The sequence below is a fragment of the Aquarana catesbeiana genome, linkage group LG01 (genome assembly GCF_042186555.1).
Source record: "Aquarana catesbeiana isolate 2022-GZ linkage group LG01, ASM4218655v1, whole genome shotgun sequence".
In the NCBI taxonomy this organism is placed as follows: domain Eukaryota; kingdom Metazoa; phylum Chordata; class Amphibia; order Anura; family Ranidae; genus Aquarana; species Aquarana catesbeiana.
The window spans coordinates 251,833,358-251,858,892 of NC_133324.1; positions in this window are offsets into that span (position 1 = coordinate 251,833,358).

The following is a 25,535-nucleotide window of genomic DNA, read 5'->3' on the forward strand; positions in this document are numbered from 1 at the left end:
TGATGCTGGACAGAGCAAGTTGGCTTTCCTAACCCCTTCCCTGATATGTAGCACAAGACCCCCCCAATGTGATCCTGAATAGCTCCAGCTCCATAGTGTGTTAGGGTACCCAGTGCCCCACCTCCAGCTCCAAAGACAGTCTCCATTAAGCCTCTCTTTCCTAAGGATGGGAAATAGTCAGAATACCCGGATTGAAAACCACCTGCCACCAGGTACACAAGTTTCTTTATAGAGGCTGCACACCTTCTGGGGCACTGGTCTTCCTGTCATGCAGGACACAGACCACTAGTTAAGGTACCGAGAAGTCTAGGACAGGAAGGACACCTATGGGTATCCACTGAGGAGAATACAGCGTGCCCACACAACTCCATCCCTGTGCCTGGATTTCAGAGACCATGCCCAGGGTATACAATGCACCACTACCTATGGTTAGGTTCAAAGAACCCTCTAGTTCCCTGACTAACGTTACATCGGTATTCCTTAGGACACAGAAACAAACTCGTCTATGTCCCAAATAATACCCAGGTGCTTCCTTCCCAGCAATGACCTCTCCATCCAGAACACAGAGTGCAATATACACAATCTTCCTGCACAACTCTTCTCCAGGCTCTCCCAAAACTATACACTCTCAACTTGTATGCCATCAGGCAGGCCCTCATACTACACATCTGAAGGTAAATCTGAAGGAAATTGGAAAACAAAAAATTGCATAATGTGTATCCAACTCGAGGAACTTCTGCTACCAAACACAACTGGCCAAAGGGCAAAGAAATATCCCTTGCAGCACTGAGGCGCCGGGATCACTGAACAGTAGTGGGTACATGAGCCGACCGATGTGCCCTTTAAAGCCAGGAAACCCAATTATCAAATCTGAGAAATAAAACACCAATAAAATTTAGTAATAAATATTCCATTTTCCTCCTAGAAACAAAATAATCCAATGGTTATATACCTGTAACAATACATTAGCATATGAAACACAAATATACATTACATTACATAAACAGTGCACTTTCTTTTTAAGATACCAAAAAATTGTTGAGCTCAACTTATCATTAATATGTATTACTTAATACACATTAATACCACGTGGATTTTTTGTTTTATGGTATACCAATAATTCCAACAAAAAAAAAAAAAATGTATTCACCATGGTTGAAAAAAAAATTAGCAATCCGTAAAAAACCTTTTAGCAGTACCATTTGTCAGCAGATCATAATACCTCATCACAAAGAACCTCTCCAGTACTGTTCTCCTGAAAAACAAAGTCATTTTAATACATGTATCTTTCAATTCACTAGTACAGATAATTATCTTGGCTCAGGTCATTTGCATGTCAATACAGTTCACTGTACCTTTTCACAGACCTGGTGAGAAAGAAGGGGGGTCATTTAAGTGGGCTGTCAGCAGCTGAGAACAAACGTCACACAATACGACATATATTGCATACTCCACACACACACACACACACACACAATTGGCTAGGTTATAGATGAACTCTAGACATCACACATATCAGCATGTTTTCTATAATAACCTGTACTTCTTCTTAAACCCATAACATCTGTTTGGTAAGGTTTAAATTCTTTCAGAGATCCATCCCATTTCGTTAGCCCCTTCTCAGCCTGTATGGACGCATTCTCAGGAGTTTGGAATGGGACCCCTGACCCAGGTGGTCCATACTTCCTACACCTAGGCCATGTGGCGAAGCGTGCAGAGTACACTTCAAAATCACGTCTTGTGGTCCTATATGGATTATGCTTACCGACTTTTTGACTGGAACTGGAAAGACAGAATCTCGCGATGTGACCCAGTAATCCGCATAAGTGGCATTTTATCTTATTTAAAGTGGTACAACACCTCTTAACAAAGGGCTTTGTTTTAGATGACTGTGAATATGGGATGGCCTCTTCTGGATTAGTAGTTTTTACCTGCGGCTTACAAAATATAGGGGCAATTTTTAAAGAGCTCTTACCTTCCTGGGATTTATTCTTGTTGATACATACCTTAGGTGTGGAGGATGTCCCCCTGAATTCAGACCTACTCAAATCAGTTACCTGATCCAACGGCTCCTGGCAGCTGACCGATAATGGTTTTACCCCACCTTCTGCATCCTTCAGTCTCTTTCCCAACTGGAGAATGTCCTCCTGTAATCTTTTGTTTTCTAGTACTAATTGCTGGTGGATAGCCTCTGAATTTGACATGGAAGCTTCTAAAGTACTGATGTTACCTTTGGTGATTTCTAGCTCTTCTTTTAGGGATGTGTTTTGCAATTTCAAATGCTCATACTGTTTTGCTAACCACCTGGCCGCAAAGATTAGCGGCGGTTTTCCCGTGCGCTTATTACAGCTTCTTTCAGTGAGATTTAATTTCACATCCTCTACCGTCAGCGGGACAGAAAGTGTCCCTTCTGCCTGGAGACCTTCCTCCCTTAATGCCAGCATGGCCATTTCGTCTCCTTGTCTTGCTACTCTGCCTTCTTCTTCCTGTACCTCCCCATCCCCCTGTAATCCACATTTTACTGAGGTATCAGACTTGTGTTGTGGCTCTACCTTTTTGTCCACCACTGAAAGGTGACAATTCATGTCAGCCCCTGAGCATTCAGCTGACAAGGACTGGGCAACTGCATAAGGCCCAGGTCCTGACAACTGCTCCTTGTCTCCCTGACAATCACTGTCACCCCTTGTTGGGGGTTGTGATGGTTTACGCTTGTCCCTACGTTCAAGCATTGTTTGGAATGATTTCTCCTTAAATCCCATAGTAATAACATTCACTTCCTCTGTTTTATTCGCTGACTCCAGCATCCATATAAATAAAGTATCTTTTTCATATGGTCGTGTCATCTTACTGTGATGAGCACGATACAGATCTTCCCAAGCTTTTAACTCAAAAGTACCTCTTTTAAAATACTTCTTCCCAGTCCAACGATCCCAATCTTGCAAATATTTCACAACCCAAGGTCCATATTTATCTATCATCTCTTCCCTCGGGGTCAAGTGGTAGGGTTCCCCACGGTTAGACGCCCTCTTTGAAGCGATTAGATTACCCATCCTTTACGGACTCCGGACCTTGAACTGATTCCCCAACCTTTTTACAGGTTGCCTTTACTTCAGAGGTAGCTACTCTCTGACCAAGAATTGGGTTGACAGGTACTGCCCCTGTCACCCTTGCCGATTTTTTTTCGCTACTTGCCAGGCCAATTCCCTGTCCTGGCTATAGTCCTTCAAAATATCAGCCTGGAGATTTCCCAAACTAAATAATAGTTTAATCCCCCCGTGGACTTTTCTGAAGTACTCTAAAAGAAATGCTTAACGAAAGGTTATTACTAATGCGTGCTTGTAGTACAGGAGGTAGTTAACTGATGCACACCTAATTGCAATACGATTTGTAGGAGTTACAACATTACAGATCTAATCACAAAACTTACGATTCCCAGTTAGTAGTTTACACAGAAAGATAGATACATACATCGAAGATCATTCAGTGTGTACTAGGCCCACAGGTGCAATTCGATCTTAAAGACCGGGAAGCGTCTTGACCTAGACTCATGCAAGGGTCAACCAGAAGCGCTTGTTGGCAGAAAGGCCCAGATCCTACTTCTTTCCACTGCCTTCAAACGTCCAATCAGAACCCCTTATCATTCACGCAGACACCCTCCTGCAGTGTTGGCCCAACCGAGCAGGATGCCTTCTCATACACTCTCAGTACAATTTTATTTCACTTATACTGTTCATATCAGTCTCATCAAAGTATTAGTACAGACAAAAGGTTATATATATAAACAATGTTCAAAGAAGCTTGCTAGTTTGGGTGTTCATACAGGGGAGACAGACATACAAACAGAGACATAAAAATGCTTACCGTTCCTGGAGTTAGACTTGTCCTCCACCTGCAAAATCACTCAAACGTGAAGCTTCCTCACACGACGGGCACCATTTGTTACGGAAATATTTATACCTTACTTAAATGATTAACGATACAAATATAATTGATTAAACCTTTGTCTATATAAAAATAAAAATGAGTGATAACAGGGAAAAAAAAGATAAAAATTACATTTATTTACACAGAAAAAGAAGGTTAGAATGATTAGAATTTATCATATATCTCTATAGTGTTGGCTCTAGGCTGCAAAGTTAATTCAAAGTTAATTCAGGCATAAACTCATAAATGTTTTCAATGGACATATACAAGATATACAAAGTCATAAGATAAATCCTAGGATTAAAAAAAGGTTAGAAAGAAAGATAGACATAGATACTTTACACAGACAGCATGTCCCTCAGATGTTCTCGGGCTGGACTGACTGTAACCATTTAGCCCACTTCCTTTTATATGCATTCTCCACCAATCAGAAGATGCCACAAATGAAAGAGATGTCTCAAAATTCATGCTCGGACATTGCTGTTATAGTGCGACCCCCTCGGTGCCTACCAGTCTATGAATTAATGAACAATCTCCTTTGATCTCCCAGCCCAAACAGTCCCGACAGTAGTATGTTAATGGCCCCTGGTGAGTTGATTACCACCTAGGGGACCTTTCCTGATTCCCATCAGTGTATTGGAAGCATGTTAATGGCCCCCTGAAGAATGAATGCCTTAAAGTCTGCCAATACTCTTTGATCTAATCAACACCTCTAGGGCTTCTCGGGTTCAAATCAAGGTAACTACATTTCTTGAGATGAGCTTTGTCCTATCATGATATTAAGAAACATATTCCCATATATGAAATATATACATACCCACACATAGATACCCATATATACATATATATACATATATACATATATACATACATATATATATATATATATATACATATATATCCCATGGGGCAAGGCAGTTTAAATTGGAGTCCTTGCAATGGTCCACTTGAATCTCATTGATATAAATATGATATCCAATATTTCCATCACACCTGGTTGTTTATTTTAGGAACTGGGAGTGTCAGTGTAGTGCAGGGTGTGGCCACCTGTGCTTGGACACAGAGATATCTCCTTGTACTTTCAGTGGAAATGGTTCTGGAAGAAAGGATCTGAGTGGCAGGCAGCTCATGTGTGGAGTTCTGGCCAATCATTAATTTGTTTGGCAGGAGGTGGGACTCTGATATAAGCTGGGGTCACATGCTGTTGGAGAGGTCCGGAGAGGGAGAGATCAGAGAGAGAGCCCCCTGCGGGGAGCAAAGGGGAGCCAAAACCCTACCGGGAAGGGGGGGACCAGGCCACGCGGAAAAGAGGAGTTAGTGACACCGCACAGCATGTAGTCACTGGTGTCGCTGGACGCCCCCTGAGGGGAGGGGAGAGTACCAGACCGGATAGGAGGGATGGAGGAACCATCAGGAAGAAGTAGCAACTAAACGGAAGAAGACTGGGTGATCGACTGTTTGTGACTGGCACATGGACTGTTGATCAAGTGAGTGAAAGTCCAGGGGAGCGGTACTACCAGAGGCTGAGGGATGTTGGTACGCAAGTCAGTGAGACAGGTGATGATGGCCTGTGACTTTGGGTTCAACAATGCCCCGGGATTCCAATCAGTCAGGCGGGAGGAATTATTCAGAGTAATCTCTTCTTTAGCTAGACTTGGAAGTACTGTACAGATGGGAAGTAGAGCTCTGAGCACAGATAGAGATACAGATTGTTCTAAAAAGGTCTACGGGTGAAGAAGTTATTCAAAGTGACTCTTTACTGCAACAGCCTATGTATTCTCTAGTAAATCTACCCAAGTCTATATGCAAAGAGTTATTCAGAGAGGCTCTTTGCTATTCGCTTTCATTGTTCTCAAGGACCAGACTACTCCCGTTTTCCCATGAAAAGTTATTCAGAGTGACTTTTCATTATCCGCATTGTTCTAAGTCTTTGCATGAGAAGGCAAAGGAAAGATTATGAAGCAGCAAAAGAGCATCTCAGAAAACCCCTTTTTCCAATCCCAGTTCATGTTATACAAATAAAAGCAAGAGAAAAGTACAATATGGACTGTTTCTATTTCTATGGGTTGCGATGGGCTATGTGGTGAATGTGAATTACAGATAGAACACACAAACTGCAGTTCCTATGGGGGATGTGCATTACATGGAGGTCCCACGGAGATGTCTGTTTCACGTTTGGCTGCTGGCCATCTCCCATAGTAACGGAGTCTGCGTTTCAGTAACTGTTGCCAGGATAGACTGCAGTTTCATAGTGGCTGCCGCCAGGTGTTGCTGGGGAGGACTTTAAAAATGTATGGCTACAGTTCCTCGCGCGCTGAACCAACAAGTGGGGGTGGAGCCACGCCCCAGAGGAAAAGTTTGTCAGCGTTCAGCATGCCAGACCAAAAAGGCGGAGGAAGATGGCAGAAGATGTTCAGAGTACACCCGTCATGCAGCGGTTACCTGAATTGCAGGACCGGGTCCTGATTGATACCGGTGTTCGTTTGGAGCTCACCTCAGGACTGGAGCTAGGAGCGATTAAAGGAGTAGAGAGACTTTGCATGTTGTGTCCCGGATGTCGGAAGCCTACGGTGGGAGTTGTCGCCTGGGCTCGGTGTGGGCATTACAGTGCTCAGCTAACACACCCGGGACCCGTTCAACAAGAAGTCAGATACTATTACGCTAGTCTTACAACCGGACTTTGTCTGCTGCAAATGCAAGTGACTCAGAAGGCCGGAGAGGGTCGTATGTCGCCTGCTGTAGAAGTGGAGGCGCTCCAGTTTCACTCGGCTGAATCGGAACCACCAGAGGACCAGATAGGGTCTGATGGGGGAGCCTGTGGCCTGGCCAGGGACCCAGGGACTGCCAGAGTCAGTGGACAGTCTCTGGAAGAAACCCCTGAGGTGCCGACTGGCTGTAAGTCCTTTGTTGTGCCTGTCCGGAAGGAGCCAAGTTTGCAGGAGGGGGATCCCTCGGGTGAGCCGGACAGGGTGAGCAAGGGCCGGGCTGTAGATTGGGGGTCACCGCAAGTCCTGCAGAAATATGGATCTATGGACAATTTGTTTGAGTCGTCATCCCCTGAAGAGGCTGAATTTAGCGATGAGGAAGAATGGTTCCTAGAGAGTTCTACCTCAGTGGAAGCTTCTACGGGAGTATCAGAGAAGTCACTCAGCACATCTAAAACCCCAGTACCCCCCTTCAATGTTCAGCTACTGTTCTTCCTACCAGGACAGCCACGTATCAACAGTGGGTCAGTAGAGCTTCTGATTCATGTGTTTTGCCTGGCCGAGGAAAGGCTAAAAAATGACCTAGACTTTCGAGATTTCAGCTGGAAGTCCAAAGAAAAGTTGTTTAGGAATGGGGCCTGGTGTCATAAACCAGATGTGACCAGAACTGTGTGACTGCGACAGAGTGAACCAAACATAAATAGGTGAAAGTAAGTTTATTAAGGAAAATGCATATGTGAACACACCACCAATACAGAGTGAACAACCAAACAAACAGTGATATTAAACCAACCAGCATATATAGCAAGAGGGAGTAACAGAATCGTAGTCAAGCCAGGCCCGGGTCATAAACAGGGAATCAGTAGCTGGGAAGGGAGATAAACAGGACAAGAGAGGATGGATGGATCACAGGAGGGACGGGTCAGGTACAAGGCTCAGGGTCCAGGTAACAGACAGGGAACAGGATCAACAGGTTCCAGGAATCAGGAATCAGGGTAACAGGATGCAGGTCAGGGCTCAAGGACAATACCAGGGCAACATAAGTGTGCAATTGCCGGGTATTTATACTGCAGCTCTGCTAATTAACGTCAGGTGACACCTGTTTGCAGAGGGGAATACCTGCTCCATACTGCCAGGATTCCCCCGCTGGTGGACCCAGTACTGCAGCCCAAAGGTGACAGAATACTTGCAGAAAAGTGCTCTTCTGACAGCTCCGAACTGCCAGGAGACACCTCCTGGTGGACCTCAGTACTGCAAGCCAAATGATCGATATTACCAGCAGAGGAGACCTTTCCTGACAGTACCCCCCCTCGAAGGAGCGACCTCCGGACGCTCCAACTAGCCGTTGCTGGGGAAAGTCCATGGTGTCCAGATGGGCAGCGGGCACCTCAAGCTGGACAGCAAGCAGTGGCACATCAGGCTGGGTAGTGGACAGGAACACACCAGGCTGGGCAGCAGGCAGGAACACACCAGGCTGGGCAGCGGACAGGAACACACCAGGCTGGGCAGCGGACAGGAACACACCAGGCTGGGCAGCGGACAGGAACACACCAGGCTGGGCAGCGGACAGGAACACACCAGGCTGGGCAGCGGACAGGAACACTCCAGGCTGGGCAGCGGACAGGAACACTCCAGGCTGGGCAGCGGACAGGAACACTCCAGGCTGGGCAGCGGACAGGAACACTCCAGGCTGGGCAGCGGACAGGAACACTCCAGGCTGGGCAGCGGACAGGAACACTCCAGGCTGGGCAGCGGACAGGAACACTCCAGGCTGTGCAGCGGACAGGAACACTTCAAGCTGGGCAGCAGGCACTTCAAGCTGGGCACACACTTATGGGCACTGATAGGTGGCACTGATGAGCACTGATAGGTGGCACTGGTCGGCACAGGTGGGTGGCACTGATGGGCATTAATGGGTGGCATTGATGGGCAGCAGTGATAGCTATTGATGGGCAGCAGTGGTGGGCAGCAGTGATAGCCAGCATTGACTGGCATCACTAATGTGTACTGATTGCTTACACTTGTGGGCACTGTTTGCTGGCACTGGTGGGCACTCACTACTGGCACTGGTGAGCACTCACTGCTGGCACTGGTGGGCACACTGCTGGCACTGTGGGTGCTTTATTGTAATCAGGGCACTGATTATCAGTGCCTGATTACATGCCTAGGTGTCCTCTGTGAGGAGATGCCACTGATCGGCTCTCCTCTCCTCACACTTTGTCAGTGTGAGGTGAGGAGAGCCGATTACCGGCATCTCTGTGTTTACATGTGACCGGCTGTGATTGGACACAGCCGATCACATGGTTAAAGAGCCGCAGCTCTTTACAGAGATTGCGATGTGTCCCAGCAACATTGCGCGGCCATTCTGGGCGCCGTCATGTGACATCCACCCAAAACGAGAGCCGCAAATGATGGCGGGGCGGGTGGCAAGTGGTTAAGGACATCCTTAACAGTTGTACTCACTTTGAAGTTCTGTCTCTACATTGAGTGAACTTGCATTTTGTGTGTTTCATGGACTGTGCATGTGTTTTCAATTGCCTCATTAGCTCGCGAACCTATGTTATATAAAGCTTGCAGATAGCATTCTTTTCATTGCCCTGTAATGAGGCAAGATTGCTTGATGGTGTGTGTGGCAAGAGAGTACATTTGGATGTCCTTATAGAGTTTGTAACACATGTATTTCTCTTTGTATTTTGTTTGTTATGTCTTTGCAAAACAGATGTGTTTTAGAGCAAGTATTTTTTACTTTTGTTTTTTTGTTTTTGTTTTTTTTGGGGGGGATATTTGACACTGAAATATTTTTGATGTTGTCAATCTGTGCTGTGTGTAGGTTGTTAGTTTCACTTTGATTTAATTGTCTGTGCTGCATTATATTGCAAAATCTTCCTCATGCTGTTGTGACTACTAAATGTTTAAATCCTTAAGAGACTGTCAGTTTGTGGGTGAAGTCCTTTTAACTCCTGTTAATTTCCTCTGCAAAATGGTCAGACCTCAAAACCATAGTCTGTTAGTGTCTCAAATTAACATGCATGTGTTTTTTGCTTTCCTTGCTCTTTTCCAAGTCCTGTTTTGTTGACCAATAAAATGTGTAGCCAATTTTTATGTTGTATGTATTTTGTTAATAATTTGTTTTGCAGATGCATGCTCAATCCAAGTAATGCATTTTACACCCCCCCCCCAAAACAATTTTCATGCAACAGAGTTCCCAGCTTAATTAGGCTGATTAGCATGGCAAAACAAAAAATGTGTGATTTGTCTAAAAGCTACTTTCCTGGTGCCTTCATGGTAGCTTATGCTGCCATGGACATGCACCAGGAAAGGAAAATTACAGAGGTAAGTATTCAATTTTCCATTTTAGCGCAGTGGTTCTCAGCCTCAGTCCTCAAGTACCCCCTACAGGACATGTTTTGGGAATTTATCTTAGCTAAATAGCTGTCCAAAATACCAAGCCATTGACTGTGATTTAAAGCACCTGTGCAAGATGAAGGTAAACCTGCAAACATGGCCTGTTGGAGGTACTTGAGGACAGGGTTGAGAACCACTGATTTAGAGCACTGAGCTAGAATCCAGCTCAAGACAATCCTATTTTAATTGTGGGCATTTGAGGGAAACCAAGTGAGTGTTACTTGTCTTTTTTAGGTTGGGCTTTGTGGCCCTTTTCTGAAAAGAGCTAAGTGAATGGTGACTTCCACCATCTAATCACGTTTAAACAAAAATATTTTTTTTTAAATTTTCTGTGCACGTAATTGGGTATTTTTTGCAAAGTGAAATTTCACCACATTCATTAGCTATGGGGATATAATTTCATGCAAAGTGCAACTTCACTAGAAGCTAGCTATGGGGATAATTTCCATGCAAAGCGCAACTTCACTAGAAATGTGAACAACCTGTTTGCTTTTAGTAAATCAACTTCTATGTGTTTGATACAAGAAATGGTAATTGTGCCTAAGCAGTACCCCATAAAAATCTACCTTTTGTCCTGTATTTTTCCTGAAAATTAGCAGTGCACATCCTCCTGGTATATGAGTGTGCCTAGACATAACCTCATAGATGCATTTCTTTAGCATGAGATCTAAGGCACTGCTGCCTTTGACTGCTAGTCTCAGGAGATTTGGAATGATATCTGGTGATGTCCCCAATGCATGCTGGTGGCTCCGACATCAGGAAGCCAAGCCCGGCCTCCACACAGAGACACAGTGCAGGACAAGGCATAGTAAGCCAATGGTGAAAAGATCAGGTATCCTCACAAACCAGAAGGCACACTGCTAATTTTCAAACAGGAATTCAGTGTACTAGTTTGGCATAATTAAGATTTCTACATTTTAACCAGTAACATGTAGGGATGAGCCAAACACCCCCTGTTTGGTTCGCACCAGAACATGCGAACAGGCAAAAATGTGTTCGAACACGCGAACACTGTTAAAGTCTATGGGACACGAACATGAATAATCAAAAGTGCTAATTTTAAAGGCTTATATGCAAGTTATTGTCATAAAAAGTGTTTGGGGACCTGGGTCCTGCCCCAGGGGACATGGATCAATGCAAAAAAAAGTTTTAAAAATTGCCGTTTTTTTCGGGAGCAGTGATTTTAATAATGCTTAAAGTGAAACAATAAAAGTGTAATATTTCTTTAAATTTTGTACCTGGGGGTGTCTATAGTATGCATGTAAAGGGGCGCATGTTTCCCGTGTTTAGAACAGTCTGACAGCAAAATGACATTTCAAAGGAAAAAAAGTCATTTAAAACTAATCACGGCTATTAATGACTTGCTGGTCTGACAATACACATAAAAGTTCATTGATAAAAACGGCATGGGAATTCCCCACAGGGGAACCCCGAACCAAAATTTAAAAAAAAAATGACGTGGGGGGGTGCCCCTAAATTCCATACCAGGCCCTTCAGATCTGGTATGGATATTAAGGGGAACCCCGGCCAAAATTTAAAAAAAAAAATGGCATGGGGTGTGGGAGCCTCCCATCCTGCTGGATGCAGAGCGGCCCAGAAGACGAAGGGAAGAAGACGCCGCGGAGGAAGATGCTGGACGAGAACACCAGAGGAAGAACCAGAAGGAGAAGAAGATGGAGGAAGAAACCGAAGGAAGATAGAAGATAGAAGAAGCATTTAAATAAAGGAATCGTCAAAAACTGTCTCTTGTCATTTTAAACATTTTTGACACTTTTTTTGTGAAATGGTACCATTTCACATGGGGGGAGGGCTGGGATCTGGGGGTCCCCTTGTTAAAGGGGGCTTCCAGATTCTGATAAGCCCCCCACCTGCAGACCCCCACAACCACCGGGCAAGGGTTGTGGGGATGAGGCCCTTGTCCCCATCAACATGGGGACAAGGTGTTTTGGGGGGCTACCCCAAAGCACCCTCCCAATGTTGAGGGCATGTGGCCTGGTACGGTTCAGGAGGGGGGGCGCTCTCTCGTCCCCCCCTCTTTTCCTGGGGCCTGCCAGGTTGCGTGCTCGGATAAGGGTCTGGTATGGATTTTTGGGGGGACCCAACGCCATTTTTTTTTTAAATTTTGGCACGGAGTTCCCTTTAAAATCTATACCAGACCTGAAGGGTCTGGTATAGACTTTGAGGGGGACCCCATGCCATTTTTTTTTTACATTTTGGCCGGGGTTCCCCTTAATATCCATACCAGACCTGAAGGGCCTGGTATGGAATTTAGGGGGACCCCCCACGTCATTTTTTAAAAATTTTGGTTCGGGGTTCCCCTGTGGGAAATTCCCATTCCGTTTTTATCAATGAACTTTTATGTGTATTGTCGGACCGGCAATTCATTATTAGCCGCGAGTAGTTTTAAATGACTTTTTTTCCTTTGAAATGTCATTTTGCTGTCAGACTGTTCTAAACACGAGAAACATGCGCCCCTTTACAGGCATACTATAGACACCCCCAAGGTACGAAATTTAAAGGAATATTACACTTTTATTGTTTGACTTTAAGCATTATTAAAATCACTGCTCTTGAAAAAACGTCCGTTTTTAAAACTTTTTTTTGCATTGATACATGTCCCCTGGGGCAGGACCCAGGTCCCCAAACACTTTTTATGACAATACCATGCATATAAGCCTTTAAAATTAGCACTTTTGATTTCTCCTATAGACTTTTAAAGGGTGTTCCGCGGCTTTCAAATTTGCCGCGAACACCCCAAATTGTTCGCTGTTCGGAGAACTGGCGAACAGCCGATGTTCGAGTCGAACATGAGATCGAGTCGAACTCGAAGCTCATCCCTAGTAACATGGCAAATCTTCAGTTTTTGAGTTCGGTTCGACTTTAACACCTTTCCGCCCAGCCTATAATCAAATAATCACCAGGCGAGAGCTCTCTTGTTTTGGGTGGATGTCATATGCCATCATCACCAGAATGCACCTAGCGTTGGTGACCATGGGCAGATCACATGACAATTGTCCACAATAAATCTTTTCATGCCACTCCTAATATACTACTGTGTTGATCTCTGTGATTGGTCACAGTGATAACATGGTACAGACAGGGCCAACCAAAGCCCATCTGTACCATGTGATTAGCTATAGCCAATTACAGCTAATCACAATAGTAAAACACTCAATGAATAGTTTTTATTCAGAAAAAAGGTTGCTTATAACAGTGAAATTCACAATTTAAACAATGCTAAAAAATATTAAAATGTTTTACTTTTTTTTTTTCACATACTGTCACCAGTCAGTGCGCCTGCTCGCTGTCACACCAGTTATGTGATGATTCTGTACTGCACTGATGTCAGTATGCAAAAAAAAATAAAAAATTGTAATGAAAACAATTTTTTTTTAATTCCTTTATTTTCCAAAAAAAGTGACAAAAAAGCACAACTTAAAAAAACTCTTACTTAATACCTTGGACTGTCTACTTTGCAAAAAGGTGAAAAAGGCCTGGTATTTTTGGGCCTCAAGAAATGAGGTTCGTCACTGCATCATAATTGATCGTTGTTAAAGATATACAGTATGTACCATAGTTTGTGGACTCTATAACTTTCCTACAGACTAAATAATAAACACTGATTTGGGTTATTTTCAACAAAGAAATGTAGCAGTATACACATTGGCCTAAATTTATGGAGAAAGATTATTTATTTGAAACATTTTATAACAGTAACAAAGAAAAACTTTTTTTTTTTTTTTAATGTTTGGTCTTTCTTTGTTTATTTAGCAAAAAATAAAAAATAAAACAGTGGTGATTAAATACCACCAAAAGAGATTGAAACTAAATACCACCAAAGCTCTATTTGTGTGAAAAAAATGATAAAAACTTTATATGGATACAATGTTGCATGACTGCTCAATTGTCATTCAAAGTGCAACAGCGCTGAAAGCTGAAAATTGGTCTGGGCAGGAAGGGAGTAAAAGTGTCTGGTATTGAAGTGGTTAAGTATTTGCTTTGCTGTGAGCTCAAAGGAAGCGTGACTACTGCATAGGACAGGTTTCAGCAGTGCAGCACATATTTCTATGATTGGCTTCTCCATAAAAGAATGATTATGAAAATATGGGAACTTTTAAAAATTGCTTCCTTTTCAGCACTAAGCTGTAATTTAAAAGCAAACAGGTTTACTTTTCTGTGTTAATAGCTATGTTGCATTGTTTTATTTCCCACAGTTTTTTGTAACTCTTGGTAACGAGGCATCACTATTGTAACTTTTCTGGTAGCATGATTTAACTCCACCTCTAATAATTGTATAGTTCTGATGCCTTAAAATGAAGTACGGTACTTCTGTGGATCTAGTAATTTGGGACTGTCCTGTCTTTGGCAACATTAATAATTTGACAGTAATTCTGCTTATGGTAACATTACATTGTGTTTATTGATAAAATGGTGGCATATTGCTATTGTAAGCTCTAACGAGCAGGGCCCTCTGATTCCTCCTGTATTGAATTGTATTGTACTTGTACTGTCTGCCCTAATGTTGTAAAGCGCTGCGTAAACTGTCGGCGCTATATAAATCCTGTATAATAATAATAATAATAATAATAATAATAGTATTTTAGCATAAGGACCCTGACCTTTGTTATCGCCCAAGGCCCCTTTCTCTCTAAAATCAGCTATGCTGATAGCGTGTCAAAATTATTTTAAGTTAGGTTTTAAGTTTAGAGTTATTGCATTATATAACAGAAACAATACTTGCCTGAGTATACATACAATCGGGCTATACCTTTGAACGGCCTAAAAAAACATATAAAAGAAAAATGTCAAGGAAGCAATATAATGCATAATATAATAATAACATTTATGCTACCTTGACAAACAACCTTGCTTTAACATTTTCTTTTTGTTTTACAATCTTATTAAGAATACATTACAAGAATACATTACAAGTTATAACATATATATAAAGCGATTGATTTGGGTAGTTTAAAAGAGTCTGCCTTCAGTGCTCTGGAATTAAAATGGGATTATTAGAATTTATACTGCACTATTAAAATGCTAAAACCTCTTACAGTGCAATTGTGGCTTCACTAGATTGCATGCAATAAATATTCATTGTCACTTATATAATTTGTTATAATATATAAATGGCAAACTGTCCATTAGAACATAATTTTTCCTATGGTAGCATTTCTATTGACACTGCATTTTATCATATTTTGCTTCTTATTTGAAAGGACACATTGATGTGTGTAGCAGTAGCACCACTGAACTAATAAATGGCCAAAAACCATTAACAAAGAAGAATTCCTAGCGAAAAAGTTCTAAAGGCCACTTCCATGTATCTTGGTTGTGTAGACAGCATAGTGGGCTTTCCTTTTTTTCTGACAATACTGCTTTATTCTTGGCAGACCAGGATTGTAAACCTCTAAACACATAAAGTAGATGTAAATATTAACCAAATGGCATATAGATTGAACAATGAAAGCAAAAAGTCTATTTTCATCTTTTTTTCATCCATAGTTGTATCTCAGTGTTGTTGATCTCCAGCACCCTTTTTGCATCCATTTCATATTCACATCCAGTGATGGCTGTATGGCTATTCTCAGAGCAGTATTCCTGATGGTGATAGTAGACCTGTTGGCGTAGTATGTGCTAAAACAGACATTTGTAGTCTCCAATGAAAGTCCATGTGAGAGGTTGGCAATGCAAAAGCACCATTGAGAGACAAGAAGCAACTGTTCTTACCCCAAAACAGGAAATGCCTAAACAAGAACCTTCATAACAGGATAAGCAAGTATTATTTTATTGAAAGTTTTAAAGTTTAAAATAATCAAAACTGTTCAAATGATAATAACATGTAAAGCTTAAAAGATATTTTATTGATCGGGATTACAAATGTTTTAATATTTTGTATATAGTTGAGCTTGGACAGTTTGGTGTAGTTGGTTTGCTATTTTTGCAGTATATGGAACCAAGAACTGGTTTTAGTACAAATAAAATTAGGCATATACTTAAATTAGAGCTTAAGCTGTTCCTTTAGGTTTTGGCTAGAACAGAAAAATATATTAGCCTCTGTAAAGTTTTTATTGTTGTCTGTGCTTCCATTTGGGAAATGTTCCTTCATTACTACCACAGAGATAAACTATAATACTGACAAGGGTACTTCTATTTCCTTATAACTTGAGCAATTTTTACATTTCTGCTATGGGCCTGTTATTTTGGATATAACTTTATCAAAGTATAGTTTTAACTACTTGCATTTTTTTTTCTTTTGGCTGGGGACTAGACTTTCTTTGGACAATATTGTCTTGCAATAATGATTTAAAAAAAAAAAAAAAAAGATACAAAATATTTTTAAAGTGTTTTTTTTTAATTATTTTGAACAGTGTTAAAGGGGTTGTAAACCCTCATGGTTTTTCACCTTAATGCATTCTATGTATTAAGGTGAAAAACCTTCTGTGGTGCTGCAGCCCCCCCAAGACCCCGTTGTACTTACCTGACCCCGATCTTTCTCCATCTGGGAAAGAGCACACAGCTCTACCTGGTGTCTCATGCCCTGGTTGGATAGATTGATAGCAGCGCATCCATTGACTCCCGCTGCTGTCAATCAAATCCAATGACGTGGTGCCAGGTGGAGGGGCCGAGTCCTGCATTGTGTGTGAATGGACACAGATGCAGGATTTGGGAGTGCGCCCGCACGAGTGTCCACCAAAGAGAGCACTTCTTTAAGGTGGACACTCGTTGTGGGGAGGAGCCACCAGCGCCGCTAAGGGACCCAAGAAGAAGAGGACCACTCTGCAAAATGAACTGCACAGTGGAGGTAAGTATGCCATGTTTGTTTTTTGTTTTTTAAATGAGGGCTTTAAGTTTAAAATAATTAGAGTTAGGCTCCGTTCACATCTAGGCCTTGCTATTTTACAGGCGTTTTTTGAGCTTTTTTTTTCGTTGTTTTTGTAGAGTTTTGCAGTGTTTTTGTAGAGGCGTTTTCAAGATAAAGGTCACCAATGTAAAACCAGTAAAATGCCTGTAATCTGCCAAAAAAAAAAGCTCATGCACCTTTTTTAGCATCTGGCATTTTGCTTTAGGTGACAGAATGCTCAGATGTGAACAGGGGCCATTGAAATGAATGGGATTTGTCTTGTTGCGTGTTTTTAGAGCTGAGGCTTAGAGCAGAAAAATGCCTAAAAATGCTTAGGCGTGAACGGAGCCTTACTATAAATAAAAAGTGCACATTTTACAAATTACACTAAAATTATTTTGAATTGTTTACTGATGTCATATGCAGGTCAAATGTATCACATGTGATCTACATATGAATGAAATAACAAATACAGTAAAATAAAATATTATATTAGATTGGGGGAGATTTACTACAACAGGTGAACACAGAATATGGGACAGCTGTGCATAGTAACCAATCAACTTGTTCAATTACAGTACCTGACCGCGAGATTGCATCGTGATTGTGATAGCATCGCGCTGGTTCTCAGCGACAGGGTACTGTGCATGTCGTGCTGGCTCACTCATCGGGAAAGGAAAACTTTGTTTTCCTTCCGCGATGAGTGACAGGCAGTGCTGACAGCTGTCTGGTATGAATCCTGAGGCGGGAACACCGCGCCAAATTTTAAATGAAAAAACCGGCGTGGGTTCCCCCCCCCAGGGGCATACCAGGCCCTTAGGTCTGGCATGGATTGGGTGGGTGTCTTGGGGGGGGGGCGCCCTGCGGGGCCCCCCCACCCCAAAGCACCTTGCCCCTATGTTGATGAGGACAAGGGCCTCTTCCCGACAACCCTGGCCGTTGGTTGTCGGGGTCTGCGGGCGGGGGGCTTATCGGAATCCGGGAGCCCCCTTTAATAATTCCGGCCCCCCACCCTGTGTGAATGAGTTTGGGGTACATGGTACCCCTACCCATTCACCTAGGAAAAAGTGTCAATATAAAAAAAACACAGTACACAGGTTTTAGGAGTAATTTATTAGTCAGCTCCGGGGTCTTCTTCCAACTTCGGGGGATCTCCTTCCGACTTCTCCCGGTGTTCGGCCTCTTCCCCCGGTGTTCGGCCTCTTCTCCGGGCCCCGCCGCTATCTTCTTCCAGCTCTATTGCCAGAGAGGGGCCCGGTCTGCTGCCGCTGTCTCGCCGCCGCTGTCTTGTAGCCGCTGTCTCTTCTTCTCTTCTTCCCCGATGTTGACACGACGCTCTCTCCGGCTCGAATGCTGTGTGCGAGCTGCAGAGCCATTTATATAGGCGGTGACCCCGCCCCCTTACGACGTCATGGTCTCAGCATGCGCAGGGACTCTGGGGTCACGCCCCCTTATGACGCCAGAGTCCCTGCGCATGCTGGGACCATGACGTCGTAAGGGGGCGGGGTCACCACCTATATAAATGGCTCCGCAGCTCGCACACAGCATTCGAGCCGGAGAGAGCGTCGTGTCAACATCGGGGAAGAAGAGAAGAAGAGACAGTGGCAGCTGACCGGGCCCCTCGCTGGCAATAGAGCTGGAAGAAGATAGCGGCGGGGCCCGGAGAAGAAGCCGAACACCGGGAGAAGAGGCCGAACACCTGGAGAAGTCGGAAGGAGACCCCCCCGAAGTTGGAAGAAGACCCCGGAGCTGACTAATAAATTACTCCTAAAACCTGTGTACTGTGTTTTTTTTATATTGACACTTTTCCCTAGGTGAATGGGTAGGGGTATCATAAACCCCAAACTCATTCACACAGGGTGGGGGGCCGGGATCTGGGGGCCCCCTTATTAAAGGGGGCTCCCGGATTCCGATAAGCCCCCCGCCCGCAGACCCCGACAACCAACGGCCAGGGTTGTCGGGAAGAGGCCCTTGTCCTCATCAACATGGGGACAAGGTGCTTTGGGGTAGGGGGGCCCCGCAGGGTGCCCCCCCCCCAAGGCACCCACCCAATCCATGCCAGACCTAAGGGCCTGGTATGCCCCTGGGGGGGGGAACCCACGCTGGTTTTTTCATTTAAAATTTGGCGCGGTGTTCCCGCCTCAGGATTCATACCAGACAGCTGTCAGCACTGCCTGTCACTCATCGCGGAAGGAAAACAAAGTTTTCCTTTCCCGATGATTGAGCCAGCGCGACATGCACAGTACCCTGTCGCCGAGAACCAGCGCGATGCTATCACAATCACGATGCAATCTCGCGGTCAGGTACTGTAATTGAACAAGTTGATTGGTTACTATGCACAGCTGTCCCATATTCTGTGTTCACCTGTTGTAGTAAATCTCCCCCAATCTAATATAATATTTTATTTTACTGTATTTGTTATTTCATTCATATGTAGATCACATGTGATACATTTGACCTGCATATGACATCAGTAAACAATTCAAAATAATTTTAGTGTAATTTGTAAAATGTGCACTTTTTATTTATAGTAAGGCTCCGTTCACGCCTAAGCATTTTTAGGCATTTTTCTGCTCTAAGCCTCAGCTCTAAAAACACGCAACAAGACAAATCCCATTCATTTCAATGGCCCCTGTTCACATCTGAGCATTCTGTCACCTAAAGCAAAATGCCAGATGCTAAAAAAGGTGCATGAGCTTTTTTTTTTGGCAGATTACAGGCATTTTACTGGTTTTACATTGGTGACCTTTATCTTGAAAACGCCTCTACAAAAACACTGCAAAACTCTACAAAAACAACAAAAAAAAAGCTCAAAAAACGCCTGTAAAATAGCAAGGCCTAGATGTGAACGGAGCCTAACTCTAATTATTTTAAACTTAAAGCCCTCATTTAAAAAAACAAAAAACAAACATGGCATACTTACCTCCACTGTGCACCTACTGTAAGCCTTGACAATAAAACCTGGCAGCTGATAGGTTACTATGCAGAGCTGCACCAGATTCTGTGTACACGTTTTATTAAATCTACCCCATTGTATTTACTCTATGACACTTGCAGACTATCTATCAATGTCATTTTGCACAGTAGCAATTGCAGTTTGACAGCTGCTTCTGCTATGCAATACATAGCAATACCCACCTGTCATTTTGACAGTCAGGAATTGCTGGTGCTTGTTGCTCTATTTTAAGGATCATACACCTTAGGTTGAAAGTGCATATTACATATGTAAACTATCCTCTAGCACCACACACACACACACATCTCATGTCCTGACTCACATATATTCATTTTATAGTGTTCAGTAAACCTCTATTTTTATTTTCTTTCTTTTGCAGAGGGGGGATTTCATTTTACAACAACAAAGCAATCCCAGTAATAGTCCCATTACATTACAGTCCAACATTCAGAAAGCATAAATGTTTTCTCAGGTAGACTTTCATGCTGGGATGTCTTGGTTGACATGTAGATGGAATGTTTTTAAATAAGGTCATTGCCCTCTCTATAAGACCAGTGTATTTTACTAGAAAGCTTTTGCCTGTGTGGTAGGACTGTATTAAGGGCAAGTATAAATGAGCTTTAATCAAAGGTCTGTGTTAAAGGCAGGGTGGTGGGACAATTACTTCACTATAAAATATGAAGTCACAAAAGTACTTGAATCCAGATATTAGTCATGGAACGATTACCATCTAATGTCCCTGCTTTTTCATTTAATGCTGCTGTTGTAGCCCGCAGCTTCTGCTGAACGCTATTATAACACAGTGAGATAGATGGATCACAGTGATACGTTCACTAAATGATTTGGCCGCTTTTACTATTAGAAACCACTTGTTTCTCAATATTACTGAAAAGCGATAACAGACGTAGAGCTTCTATTTCCTTTGCATGTATTAAAGGATTAACAAACAAACATGTTTTTTGCTAAAATTTTTTTGTTAATAACTGTTCAAATTAAGAAACTTTCCCTGCCTTATCCAAACTGAATGTATTAAAATAAATCTATAATGCAAATAATATTACCACGAAGTGTTAAAACTTGTCTTTCTTTATAGCTTTTAGCTTTTCAGTGTATGTAGACAGGCAGCATAATTGTTAATTCAAATATGTTTTTATAACATTTTTAGAAAATGAAAACAGTGTTACAACAGTGTGCTCACTGATATACTACGAGTGTATCATGGAAAAAACCTCATGAAAGAATAGAAAAATAGAACGGTGTAGAAGGGAGGGAAATAAAGGAAAGGATATGGGGAGCAAAGGTTGAAGCTCAAAGAAAAAAACATTTGATATGTACAGTACAGGGAAGCCAAGCCTGCATATCAAATTAACTTTGTCAGTAATCTAGCAGCCCATGGGGCAGATACGGACAATAAAATGTCACCTTAAACAACTGTTTTACAAAAATTTGATTCTCTAAACACACTCCAACGTGACCTGGTCAACATAGCCTGGGGCAGCCTATTCTGATCTGATGTGGCCAAGTCTTCTTGCGCATTATGTCCCTGAGGGTCAATGTCCATTCTCCCAGAGAGGGGAAATAACATATTTCCTATGCCTGGGTAATAGCAACTCTTGCTGCTAGGAGACAGCAATGTGATATACAGTACCTTTTTATACCTATAACAGCATAAAAAGTAGGTCCACGTGAGGCGTGATTCTGTTTTATAGATGTAGCACCCTGTAGCTTAGGCAGGGAGCTCCTCATAAATGTACTTGCCAGGAGTAGTTATCCTGGTTGATTGATAGAGATCCATTGATTTCTCCCTAAGTTTGGCCTTGTTGCACTTTTCTCTTCTACCACTAGGTGGCCAGGTACTTGGTGGTACTAGATATATGAAGGGACGCCCAAGGTCAGGTTATGGGTATATGGGGTATCTCAGCCAATGGGCAAGGGTTTTCTTGAATCTCTTGGCCTGCTGGGAGCACCAGGTGATCTATGTTCTGTGCCACCTGGTTGGCTATCTGGGTGGACGTTTGTCTTATGCCCCGGGCTGCTAGGCCGGAGATTGGGCCTATCCAAGGGCATCTGGCTGCCGGACTGTGTGAAGGCCATCCAGAAGTAAGAGGGCAGCACAGGGTTGGGATTGCAGCTTGCAGTCCAACCAAAGGTGACGGTTCTGCCGGCCGCAGAACCTGGCGTGGTCAGAGGTGGAAGGGGAGCTGTCGCCACTAAGGGACCAACCACCTTTACCAGGGACCACAGTGAGTAACTGAAGCAAGAACTGGAGCAGTATTCTCATCAAACGGGCACGGTGGAGAATCGGGAAACTTCAGGCGGTGATCAAGTCAGGGACCCAACTAGCGGAGGTGACACTTGCAGAGCAGCCTTGTGTGTCAAACCAGGGACCGAGCTAGTCAGCAGGGGTGAAGCTTGAGAAGTATCAGGCGTGCCAAGCTAGGGACCCAGCGGGGAACTGTGGGTGACGCTTGAGGGAGATACCACCGCAAAGATTGGAGGAGCTCAAGGGATTCAGAGTCAATGAATCAGTGGGTCTAGTGAGAGACCGGGAGCTCAGTGTTGAAGAACTACAAGAAGCAGTTGTAGTGAAGCTGAAGGAACTGTTACATTTGAGTTAGGAACTGTTAAGGACTGTTGCCATAGGAGACAGCATTCCTGCATGTGCAGTTGTGACGCCTTGCTGGGGCATTTCCCTGCATGGCTGTCCTCCTATTGAAATTTCAGAGTCTGTCAATTGAATCTACAACTACTTAAGGGTGTCCTGGCTCTAACCCTCTTTCTCACAAAAATACAAGAGGACTGTTAAGAGAAATAAAACCTCTTTTACATCCAAGAAGTATCTGGCTCCCAATGACTTTCACCATCTTTGCACCCACTATGCCTCACAACCCACTACATATTGAAGGATGTCAGCTATCTTTGGCCTTAGCGGTCCTCATTAGACTGGACGAGGATAAAGACTTTGCTACATAGATAAACATAGAATTGTAGGCTGTGAACATTTTGTCCCAGAAGGGTTTGATTAGGGCAAAACTCCATCAAACATGCAAATAGCCACAGCAAATAGCCCCAGCTCCTTTTCTACACCTCCAGCACACAAAAAAAATGTATAGCAATTCTGTGCCATAAAGAGACAATCCTATAGTTTTTTTCTCTTGTAATTAGGAGAACATGCGCGACTCGCGCATGCACAGTCTCCCGCAAGGCTCCACTGCCAGTTTCCCTTAGTTAGAATGGCAGCGCCTGCACCAGATCCGATGGATGGATCGGCCTCGGGGGGGGGGGCAACATCGCAGGCTCCCTTGACAGGTAAGTGTCCCTATTAAAAGTCAGCAGCTACAGTGTTTGTAGCTGCTGACTTTTAAAAAAGAAAATTGTGGCTGGAACTCCACTTTAAAAGTAAACACAAATGTAAAAATAACAAAAAAGTAAAGCTGAAAGCACAACAAAATGTACATCAGCACGCCCAGGGTTAAAACGGTGGAATCCTCATGCAGCTCCCAGATCACATGTGATAGATAGACAAAATGCCACAAAATAGTGCTCTCTGTATTAAAAAAAATAGCCCACAGGGCTTAAAACCACTTTCATAATAAAAAGACATAAAGTTCTTTAAGAGAAAGTTACAACCGTCCATCCTTTCATCTAGCTTCAATGCTCTTCTGCCCAGCCACATACAGCTGACCTGATGTACAGTATTGCAGAGCTTGCCAGCCAGAAGGTGCTGATAATTGAAGAGCTTGTCAGCTGGAAGGTGTAGGTAACATCAGAGACACACACCTAGAAGAGTGCTGGTGAGTGACAGGATCTGTGACAGTTTCATCCCTTACACATTATGCCCGAAAGGCTTCCTCAGAGTAAGCCCTTTGGGCGTAACATGTAAGGGATGGAGCTTTCACACTTTATCTTAAAGAGGTTTCTGTCTTTTATTATGCAAGTGGTTTTAAGCGATGTGGGCTATTTATTAATAAATACAGAGAGCACTATTTTGTGGCAATTTGTCTATATTACATATTTCAGTATTCTGTTCTCTGTGATTTTAGAGCACTGACAGCATCCTAGCAAACTGAGAGTCTACTAACCCCCATGTGTAGAGTATATTACTTACACCACATAGTATGATGGAAACCTAACCAGGAGGCTTCTGTCATATTTTAACTACATGTACTCTGCAATTCATCTGCTTAGCTATTTTATTGAGCCCATGATTTGCCACACAGGTGCATGGATATAATTTGCAAAAAAGGGCTGATATCAATAAAGGATTTCATCTACAGTATGAACTGCCCTATATGACTACCATGCTTTGATATCTGTGCTTGCTTTGCATGGCTGCCTTGCTGGCTTATTCTGCAGTCTGCTTTTATGCTTACACGAACCCGCTACAAATTCTAATATGGTCCACATAAGTGTTTCAAATTTGGTATTGCTCTGCTTTGTTTAGTGCATGCTTAGACAGATTAACTGTGCTGCTTTTCCTCCAGGTGGACTTATCTTCAATTGTCTGTCTGCATACGTTTTGACATTATATCCAACCTGAATAGAACCAATGAGTGGCCACTTTAATTTGGATGGTCAACTTCTTTACAGTATTGGTGGATATAGTTTGGATATGTATCAAGTCCAAAAAAAATATATAAATAAAATAAAAATAACCGGATGGGGGTTTAAACTTTACCCTATTCTATCCTAAACCAAAAGATAAGATTTATCTATGCATATTATTTAAAGCCAAAGTCCAACCTAGGAACAAAACAGAAGAATGATAGCCCAACAGCTGTTAAAAATTTTAAAAAAGCATCTTTAGCTACAATGATCACCAAATCTCCAGCACTTTTTTCCTCAGATTCACCTGCACAGCAATGGATAAAAGAGTTAGCCAGCACTTACCAAAATTAACTTCAAAATTTAATGTGGCCATTTTGAAAAAGGGATGCCTTGTGGACACAAAATGTCACTGTATGTTTCCTTCCACATTTTTTACTGTAATAATTGCAACATGACTTCAACACTCTATCCAAAAACGGAATATTTAATTGTAAAGCCATTTGGCTCAGTAAACACACAAAGCTACATCACTATCTAGGGGACAGAACAGCTTGCCCAATGCCCCCTAACAACTTCAATGTGAAAAACCCTAAAGAAACTCACTTAAGAGCACAAATACATTTATATTATGTATGTTTATTATACATTTTTATCTAATTTGGAGTTCGTCTTCTTTAGATTCCTCCTCTCTGATCAGAATGTTTAAGTAGAGTTATGCTTCAAGTCTATTAATGAGTATTGATGATGTATACTTTAACCCCTTCCTGACCAGCCGCCGCAGTTATACTGGAGCAGGATGGCTCCCCTGTGCGAGCCATCAGAGCTGTACGTCGGCTCTTTAAGACGCTTTTGCAGGCGTGCCCGTGCATCTGCAGTGTGTCCCCGGAGCCGATGCGCGCGCCCAGTGGGTGCGATGACAGAGCGAGACAGAGTGAGAACCGGGATCTGTGTGTGTAAACTCAGGGGAGAGGAGACACATTGTGTGCTCCTACTAAGTAAGAACACCAATCAGTCTCCTCCCCTAGTCATTCCCATCCCCCCCACAGTTAAAACACACCTAGGGATAACAGTTAACTCCTTGATCGCCCCCTAGTGTTAACCCCTTCCCTGCCAATGACATTTATACAGTAATAAATGGTTATTTTTAGCTCTG